Source organism: Gracilinanus agilis, chromosome 3, assembly GCF_016433145.1.
Source record: "Gracilinanus agilis isolate LMUSP501 chromosome 3, AgileGrace, whole genome shotgun sequence".
NCBI lineage: Eukaryota > Metazoa > Chordata > Mammalia > Didelphimorphia > Didelphidae > Gracilinanus > Gracilinanus agilis.
Window position 1 is genome coordinate 679,746,508 of NC_058132.1, and position 10,817 is coordinate 679,757,324.

Sequence of the window (10,817 nt, forward strand, 5' to 3'; positions counted from 1 at the left end):
TTTCTTTCTTTCTTTCTTCCTTCCTTCCTTCCTTCCTTCCTTCCTTCCTTCCTCCTTCTTTTTCTCTTACTCTTTGTCTCTCTATCTCTCTGTATCCCTGTCTCTTCTTTCTCTGAGTCTGTCTCTCTGTGTCTGTCTCTCTGTGTCTGTCTCTCTGTCTCTCTGTCTGTCTGTCTGTCTGTCTCTCTCTCTCTCTCTCTTTCTCTCCCTGTCTCTCTGTCTCTCTTCTCCCTCTCCCTTCTTGTACCCTCCCTTTCCCTCCCTCCCTCCCCTCTTCCCTGCTCACAGCCTACTTTCCCCTGTAATCTTGGTTTCTGATTGATTCATATTTAACTGTATGGCATCTGGTTACCAGTGAACGAGCATCTGTCCATATTCCTGAAGTGCTCAAAGACAATCTTCCTGAGCCTAGCTTTCTTAAGCCCCTGTTCAATAGCCAGCAGCAAACTCTTCCTGCAAAAGGAATCTTGAGCCATAAATCTCCTGCTTTTGCCACCAAAAATCAAGCCTCTTTCAGAAGTCGCCCCTCCAGCCCAGGGAGGCAAACGCTGCTCTGAACTCTATTGGCATTCTCTCACTTACTGTTTATTCTAGTGAAGCAATAATCCTCTTTCAAGCACTTAGCTTCGCACTTGGACAGCTGGATCGGCCAACCCAGCCAGTTCTTCAACTGGACTAACTCTGCCCAGCTGGGAACCCTTGTCTTCTGGCTAGGTTCTTCTAACCTTCACCAAAAAAGAAAAAAAGCAAAAGGACTCCCCCCTCAAGACCGGCCAGACCCCTAACTTCCACAACACTGTGTGGGCTTTGGGAGCTAAAGGACTGAACAAGAGAGAGTAAGAAAGCCAACCTCGGTCCTTGTCCAACCCTGGGAGGCAGGGCTTCAGTGGGAGGAGAAGAAATTTGCTGTGCTCCTCCCTCCTCTTCTCACTAAAGAAAACAGTCAGTAGCAGGGAATATCATCTAAGGCCTGGAATTTCCACTCTCCATATTTCTCACCTTAGTCTTTTTGGGAATAGAGACAGAAAACCTACTTCCAAGTTTCAAGGGAAAAGTACTAGAGTCAAAGATCCTGGGTGGGAAATTCAACTGGGATCTCTTCGCCCCCTGCATGACCTAGACAAGGGCTTTCATCCCTGGGGGCCTCAGTTCCCTCAGTCTGTAAAAGGAATAGTTGTAGTAGATGACCCCTTTCCACTTGAAATCTGATCCTAACATGCTGAGAACCAAAGGAAGGTGAAGCATGTGAGGCTTAGGGCATTAGGTGAGAGGAAGAGACTTTTTGTCAAATCTGATCTATACCATGAGTCTCCAAACTCCCACTACCTTACAACACATGTCCAACCCCAAGACTTACCTCCACATCAGTTAAAAAAAAACAACCTTTACCATCTATCTTAGAATCAATATCTTAGGCAGAAGACTGGTAAAGGCTAGGCAATAGGGATTAAGTGACTTGCCCAGGGTCACACAGCTAGGAAGTGACTGAGGCCAGATTTGAATCCAAGACTTCCTGTCTTTAGACATGGTTCTCTATCCACTGAGTCACCTAGCTTTCCTCCAATATGTGCAAATTTAGAAAACAGATACAAAGGCAGCTAGGTAGTTCAGTGGAGAGAGAGTCAGGCCTAAAGAAGGGAAGTCCTGGGTTCAAATCTGACCTCAGACACTTCCTGGCTGTGTGTCCCTGGACAAGTCACTTAACCTCCATTGCCTAGCCCTTACCCCTCTTCTACTTTGGAACTCATACACAGTATTGATTATAAGATGGAAAATAAGGTTTTAAAAAAAGAAAATAATATGTGCATATTAATTTTCCTCTTAGAATATAACCTCTTTGATGGCAAAACTTTTTCATTTTTTTCTCTTAATGCCATTCTTAAAAGCTTATTCATTTTGTTTCACTTGAGGGTGAGAGACACCCACATCTGCTTTGCCTGCCCTCTATTCTATATTTTATAAAACCTTTTGGTGAAAGATAATGTGTTAGTGCCAGCAATTTGAACATAATTTAATCTGTTTCTTCTAGGAAATTCCATAGTTGTCTTCTGAAGAGCCAAGAACATGCTAAGTATCTAGGATGTTAGATCTGGGGCTCAAAGGTACCTTTAAATTCATTTAGTCTGATATATTCCCTTCCCATTTTTTTTACTGATATTGAAAAAAAGTTCCAGAGAGATAGAAAATGACTTGTCCAAAATTACTTGTGTTGTAAGTGGCAAAGGTGGGAGTTGAACCCAAGACCTCCAATTCCAGACGCAGGTCTCTTTCCATTATACAACACTGCCTCCTCTTCCGTTTTTCTTCTTGTAGCTCCTCATTGCTCCCTTTTAATACTCCTCTACTACTTCAACTACCACCAAAAAATATAAAAAAGCCCCAAACTATTACAGATAATATTTTATACACCCACCAGAATAAAATTTAAAACAGGATGATTCCTTTGGAGGAAAAGAGAGAATCATGGAGGACTAGCTAGAATATATTACACGGGAAATTTTGACAGATGAGAACTTGAGAAGATTTTACAGTATATAATCTAATCTAGTTGGCTATAAGCCACACGAGCCTCACTATTTTTTTTGCAGAACAAGAGTAATTTTTAAAAACCTGTGTTTTCAGGTAAAATCTACTAATTTTGACCTGATGTGTTTATAGTCAATATGAAGCTCAGCCTCATTACAATTGAATCGGTTAACAAAATCAAGATCAGAATGGATCTCAATGGCTTGTTTAATCAAACTGCATCACTAAAAATCCCTACTACTTGTTCCAAGACCTCCAGTGAGGAAGAATTCCATACTTTTGCATGTAGTCCATTCCTTCCTTTGGTACTGTCTAGTTGTTAGGAAATTATTCCTTCCATAAAGCCTAAATTTGACTTTTTGATACTTCCTTATTCAAATTCTGCCTTTTTGGGAATAGGAAGAGTTGGAATATGAATCCAAACCTGCTCACCTAACATTTTGTTCCCTTTTGATCAATACCAGCCTGTCTGTCAATATCAGGATTCTGAGACTCAGTAAGATGAGGAAGGATGGCACATTATGGATTAACCTCATGGGAGTTTCTGCCTTAGTAGAGAGAACAATAATCGCTGACACATATTGTTTTTAAAGTTTTCAAATATTTATAGCCAATATTTCAATTAAACCACATGACAGCTCTTTGAGTTATGGAAGGTAAACGGATTATTATCCCCTTTTTATGGATGAAAAAACTGAGGTTGGGACATCAGCAAATCATTTAAAGGTATAGTAAGGTTATGAGATGGGGAATAGCTTGGCATAGTGCTGAAGATAGTACTAGGAAGACCTGGACTAGTGTATAGTTGTCTATGTGACCCTGGGCAGGTCACTTAACTTCCCATTTCTAAGTCCATTAGTTATGGAGAAGATGCTATTCTGCCTTGATGGAGGTAGTTTCTGCACTAGGAAAAAATGAAGTCACAGTCCTGGATGAAGGTAAAATAAAATAATTACTGTGTGCAAATATACTCTTTTGGAAGTCCTTCCTATCTTTATTTAGTCCTTCATTCAATAAGAAGTAGTTATAGTCAAACACTGAATTGACTGGAGTCAGAATGTGTCTTATGATATATATGATGTGTTTGAATGTGTGTGTACATGAGTGTGTGTGTGTGTGTGTGCGTGTGTGTTTATTCCAAGAAGGAAAGATGTAGTTAATGACTACAGGATTCGAATCCTGACTTTGTTGCTTTTCTAGCCGGCTGAGGGTGAGCAGATTTCAACCTTCCTAGACCTTGGTTTCCTACATGTAAAATGAATGTTGAGCTAGATGAGTTCTGAGGTCCCTTCCAGCTCTGGTTCTATGATGCCATGATTCTATGACTTCCCTGAAATTCAGTGGTGCATCTTCCATAAAATGAGAAATTGGACTGAGTCAAGGGGTTCTTGTACATTTGGGGGGTATTATACACACACAGAAGTTTAGTGAAGTCAATGGATCTTCTAAGTTCTAAGAATAATGTTTTTGAATGAAGAAAGTATATAGAATTATGTTAGAATAGAGCCTATATATATATGCATATATATATATACATATATATGTAGAGAGATAGAGAGAGAGAGACAGACAGACAGACAGAGACAGAGACAGAGATATTTACAGACCCTAAATTAAGATCTTCTAAAATAGCCTTAGGGACAATTAGGTGGTATAGTGGTTAGAGCCCCAGGTCTAGAATCCAGAAGATCTGGATTAGTATCTGACCTCAGACACTGCTGTGTGACCTTGGGCAAGGCACTTTTAAACCTGTTTTGCCTAACCCTTGCCTTTCTGTGTTAGAGTTGTAGCTAAGACAGAAAGTAAGGGTTTAAAAAATAATTAAAAATAAAATCGATAGCCCCTAAGATTCATTTCAACTCTAAATCAACAATATGAAGGTCTTCATGCCAATTCAAATTATAAAATTGATTAGTAGAAATAAAATACTTTATTTCTTAACCAGAACTTTTTGAGGCAGGTAGTATAATTATAATTAAATCCATTTTACTGTTAAGAAAAGCCCAGAGAAGTCAAAGAGCTTTCTCAGTTGCCAGTAAGTGTCTGAGGCAGGATTTGAACCTGTATCTTGACTTCATCTTCAGTGGTCCAACCACCATTCCTTCCCCATAGAGCATGCCAATTTACATGGGTTGAGTGATTCTGCCTGTCCTCTGTAAAAGAATTAATGAGTTTAGACACTCAGTTTTTCCACCTGGTCAGTTACTTAACCAAAGTGGAACCTTGCAAAGAAATGTCACAAGAAATCTATGTCTCTAAGTGTCTTTTCATATGTGGCTTTAGTTAGAAAGAGCTGAAAAATCCCTCTGCCTGGGGGTGGGGAGAGAGTACGTGTAGCACAAGACCCATAGTCTGAAAGGGAACCTGATCTCCTCATGGATTGGATGTTGGTTGAAATAATAATAAAATAAACTCCCATTTTATAACATCTGAAGGTTTGCAAAATGCTTAACCTTGTAAGAATCCTGGAAATGGGCAGTGCAAGTATCTTAAATCTTATTTTACAGCTGGGGAAAAGGAAGTTCAGAAAAAGCAGAGGATCTGCCCAGGATCACACAGCAATTGTGGGAGGAGGGAAGAAAAAATCACAGGCTTAGTAGAAATTTACGTTAATTATGGGCATAAAGTTGAAGAGTACCATGATGAGGCATTAGTTGCCATGACTTCTCGAGCTATTCATTCTGAGCAAAAAAGAAATGGATGGTAAGAGGTGGTGGGGGTGGAGTGAGGATGAGGAGTCTATCCCACCTAAAGGCTGTTAGGAAAATGCTTTACTTATCAGTTTCTCTCCTCCAAAAATTTATTTAATTTTGAAATAATTTAGAAAATTTTTAGAAAAAAAGTTTGAAATTTAATTTTGAAATTAACTTATACCAATTAAATCATAGGGAAATTAAAAATGTAGAAATGAAATATAATAAAAAATAATAGCTAGCATTTCTATGTTTGCAAAACCCATTAACACATGATCTCATTTGATCTTTTCAATAGCCTTGACAGGTAGGTACTCTAATACTATTGTTATTCCTATTTTATTACTTAATAAACTGAGCCTCAGAGAAGTTAAATGACTTACTCTGTCACTAAGCTTATTAGTACCTGAGAAGGGATTCAAACCAAGATCTTCATGATATAGAAATTTAATTTCCTAATTCTTATTGCCCAATAGGAAGCTTTGCATTGTGGGTTGGAGAAGCCAACTCCCAGTTCATGATCTTTAAAGAAAGCTCTTTTTCTTGATTTTTCTTATGACTACTAAACCAATCAGGACTTGAGTTGGCTCCAGTCTTTGTCAGTTTAAAGAATAAATGGCATCAAAATAACCTCAGAGAATAATGTTCCTAGGAGAAAAGTCACACAAGGAGAAAATAGGGAGGAACTAATTTAACTTCATCCAAATGGTTATCCCGCACCTTTTATATGCCCAGTCCTGGGAGTACAAAGACAGACAACCAAGTCTGCTCTCAAGAAGCTTATGAGAGGGGCAGAGGCAACTGTATCCAGAAATAGCTCTTACAGGAAGATATAAGGGAGAGAGGAATAAAGTAGCAAAGAAGACTGGGTAAGGACTTAGAGAAATTTGTGAGGGAGAAGACAATTCCAGCTGAGAAAGCTTTACCAATGTTGAGACCCTGTCATTTCTCTTCTGTAAGGACATTCTTTAGATGATCCAACTTCTACTTTGGAAGGTAATGAGTTCACCTTTGTTGAAGAGTGTCAAGCAGAGCTGAAGGAGTCATTGTTGGGTAATCTATAGAAGGGTACAAGTTGGACTAGATGTTCCTTTAGGTTCCTTCCTAATCTGATATTTTGTGACTTTTGTAACTAAAAGCATCAATTGCTTACAATGTGACTGTTGGACAGCAGCTAGATGGTGTAGTAGATAGAGTGAAGAACCTAGAATCCTGAAAATACATTTTACTGAATTAAAATCTGGTCTCAGACACTTCCAAGAGGTATTTAACCCTCAGTTTCCTCATCTATAAAATGATTTGGAGAAGCAAATGGCAAATCACTCCAGTATATTCACCAGGAAAACCTTAAATAGGGGCACGAAGAGTCAGATACAATGGAAAATGACTGAAATGTGGCAAACACTGTACTAGGCAATGAGGGATATAATGAGAAAGCTAATACAGCCTTTGCCCTTGAGGAGCTAATACTCAAATGGAGGAAACAACATATAAATCTGTTAGATTTTTCCCCTCAGCCAATAGACTAATTTCAGACATTTCCCTTTGTTGTCTATGAGAAAGCAGACATCAGAGTTGCAGTTTGGGGAGGGGGATGAGACAAGAATGTCCCACTTAAAACTGCACATTAGCACAGAAGCTAATAAGAGCTATAGTTTCTCCAGAGGAGCTATTTTTTTCCTCTGAAAGAATTTCAGAACTATATCTTCATCAGATTGTGAGAATGTGAAGATAAGACAAAATGAGCCAGAGGAGGCAGTTCCCTCTATCTTAAATGTGGGTACAGATAATCCACAAAAGTGTAGTTATCAAAGTTACTAGGAATGAAAGGCAAACAGGAGAGGGCATGCATAAACAACAAATGGGAAGGGGAGTTCTACAATTGCTATAAAAAAATTCTCTGATGTCATCCTACTATGTCTAAGCACTCAAATACTCAACTAGTACCCTCTGTCGAAGGCCTTTCCTGGTTCCCCAGCTACTAGTGATTTCTCCTCTAGGCTTGTCCTCCATCTACTCAACAAATATTTATTGAACACCTACAGGATGTCCCCCATTTTACTAGGCACTGGTAATAGTGATGAAAAGCAGATGACATGGTCCTGTTCCTCAAGGAGTAGACAGCGGAATGGGTGAAATAGGCTTAAGAGAAATGGAACTTCAGGGGAATATCTACTATTCAACTATACTGGCCTATTTGTTACTCCTCACACATTTTTCAACATTTCCCATCTCCCTTGCCTTTGAGTTGACTGCTACCACTGCCTGGAATGCTCTGTTCCTTCACCCCCATCTTTTGGCTTCCATGTCTTCCTTCAAGGCTTAACTAAAATGCTGCCTTCTACAAGAGGCTTTTCCAGTCTCTCGCCTGAGGCTGATGCCTTTCTCACTAAAGGGGAGCATGTACCGTCTTCATAGCAATTTACGTACAAATTATTTTAACTATTAGATTAAAAGTACCTCGAGGGCAGGGGCTACTTTGCTTTTTTTGTTGCATCCCCAGTGTTTAGCACATTGCCTGACATATAGCAAATATTTAATAAATACTAGTTGATTGGTTGACTGAAATAAGTTTGTGGTCGCAACTCTTATGTGACTTCCCTCCAAAGCTATGGATCTCAGCCTACTAATACTGGATCAACTTGTTCCCATCTTGTCCTTCTTTTAAATTTGCCATGAGGTTCTACCCAATGTGCTGGAAACTTTCCTTGACTACTCTTGACATTGAGTGGATATCAGTAGAGCACACAGGTTATTCATTGGCTATGCCTCACTGTCATCATGCAAACAGCCTATCTTTTCTTTTTAAAAATTCATTCATTCTTTGATGACAATTTTGACACCTTTCTCCTTTCTAAACTCTGTTTAGAACTTAATGTATTATGTCATGCAACTCTTCCATTGCCCTTTGGATGTGATCCTTAATTTCAAACATTTGGAGACTACTGTGCTCCATGATTTGCAGTCATAGACTGATTGCTGGTCTAGCCAATGCTCACAACTCTTTTATCTGAATCTCATATTCTACTCCATCTCCTCAAACCCCTATGTAGGGATACTAAAACCATCCTTCCCACCCCATCTAGTATGTGCTCAACAGAGCACAAGATTTGAAATAAAGATGTCTCAGGAGACTGTAAGGTCCCTTAGGTCAGTGCTTATTTTTATTTTTTGCTTATATCCCCAGTGTCTAACACAGAGCCTGCTGTTCTAAGAAATGATTGCTGACTATTGATTCATTATGTAAAGACTGAACTAAAGTTGCTGAGCTGGAAAAGAACATATGAATAAACTGTGTTGAAATCTTCTTTTGAAATGCTGTTTTCCATTTTCAAAATTTAATCATGCCACTGTCATTAATCTTTATTTGCTTTCTTAGTTTGTGTATACATTCACTCAGTTACATACATTGACTCTTTGGGAGTGTATTTCTTATTAGGATATAGGAATGAGAGTTGGTAAGGATGTCAGACAAGAGATTATAGGATCACAGACAGTGCTGGCAGGGCCTACAGAGGGAGGCAGTGAATCACTGAAGAAGAAGCACTAATTTGAGAGTTGAAGGAAGTGGGTTCAAAGCCTAGCTCTGCTGCTGCTGACTTCCTGTGTGAACTTTATCATCTATAAAAAAGAGGGGGTAGGAATCAATGACCTCTGATTCCCTTCTCTCTCTAAATTTATGACTCTACTACAAGTGTTATTATCTTGGTCAACTCAATTCCCATCTCTGGATCTCGGTTGTCTCATTTTTAAATGAAGGGTTTCCAGTTCCAAACATAAGAACTTTGTCAAACTCTTTCATTTTGCAGATGAGGAAATAATTTAGGAGAGGAGGGAGGAACTTGACTGAAGTCACAAAAGTGTTAAGTAGTTTAAATATGCTTCCTTTAAATAATGTTTAAAGTATAGGATATAGCAAGCAGTTTCTACATACTCGTATAATAAACAGTATGTTGTTCTTTTCCCCAGTTAAAACAAATACAAATGATTTTTTAAATAAATATTTAAATTAAGCCAAACAAATTTAGGATTCTTTCTCCTAAGGCAAATTTGTTTTTGCCTTCAGTGACTTTCTTTTATCTGAAATGGACATCAGCTAGATGTTCCCAGAATTTTCTCTTTGTTAATAAAGCTATATTGTTCAGACTCAGGAAAGGGATTTCTGATCAAAGTGCTGGGTTTCTTTTTCCTTTTAAGTTCCTCAATCAAAAGAAAGGGATCATATAACATAGTTATTGAAGTCAAATCCATGGAGTGACGAGCAGCTCAAGTCAGCTTCCTCTTACCCCATGGGTTATTCTTTAATGGTGGTTGTTTACTGTACATGAGAAAAGAACTTAAATGCCTCTCAGCTTTTCCTCATCCACAAGTTTGAAAGGTGTGCCCTAATATCTCCCACCAAGTTGTCAATAAAGATGTTGTGGTGAACAGGGTGAAAGCCAGTGCCCTGTGACCTTCCACTTTCCAGGGTAGATGAAAAAGTGTTGGCTGAATTTTGATCCTGAGATTATAACTTGACAATTGTTAAGCTCAGCAGGACCTTAGAGGACACAGGTTTTGAAAGGGAAGGCTATAGTGAAGGTTTCTCTAAGGACTTTTACTCTCCCAATGTTAAATGACTAGTCCATTCTCCCTCCCAAAATTTGTCTTCTGGAAGGTAAAATGAAGTCAGGAAGTGAGAAGGGTTATCATTGGATTCCCTCTACAATGGAATAATGTGCAAACAACTTGTCCTTTATGATCCTAAATATGTACTAGATTTCAAGCAATCAACAATTTTTATTAAGAGGTTTCTATGTGCTAGGCAGTGTACTTGGTACTGGAAATACAAATAATAAAATGATCTAGTCCCTACCCTCAAGGTTCTAACTTTCTGTTTTATGATTCTTCCTTTCTAGATCCCTTACTAACATATCTATGACAATGCAGGAAGTAAAAAAGCATCTTCTTTCCAAGGGAGGAAGTATCTCCCGGAGTCTCAGAAATTACTCTCACTTTGGAGATCTCCTGTATGGTGCTATGATCAGCTAGAAACCTGTCAATATTCCATCACTAGCTGAGTCCTTGTGTCCTGTGTTGACTCAGTGACAGTCAAACTGGTTAAGCATCACTGTGGCATGAATGAAGAGCAAATCGGGAGGTCCTGGTCAGATCAATCCTAGGATGCTGTACTTCTAATAACTCTGAAAGACACTAAATCTGGCATGTGCCAAATAGATGGCACTTTATCAGTCAAATAATAATAATAATAAATATTTTATAGTGCTTTAAGGTTTACAAAGTACCTTATATATACTATATAATTTGATCCTCACAATAAGTCTGAGATAGGAGCTATTATGATCCCCATTTTGCAGATGAGGAAACTAAGTCTGACTTGCCTGGGATCATACAGCCAGTAAGTATGATAGGCTAAATATGAATTTAGGTCTTCTTGACTTCAAACCAGCTCTCCATATACCAGCATAATAAGCCAGTTATAATTGTAATTTTTGTTATTATCCTTTTCCTTCTCCTCCTCCTCCTCCTCCTCAAGATGTTACATTAGCATCTTAACCAAAGTCATCTGACCTTTGCACTAACCCTACTGATAGGTTC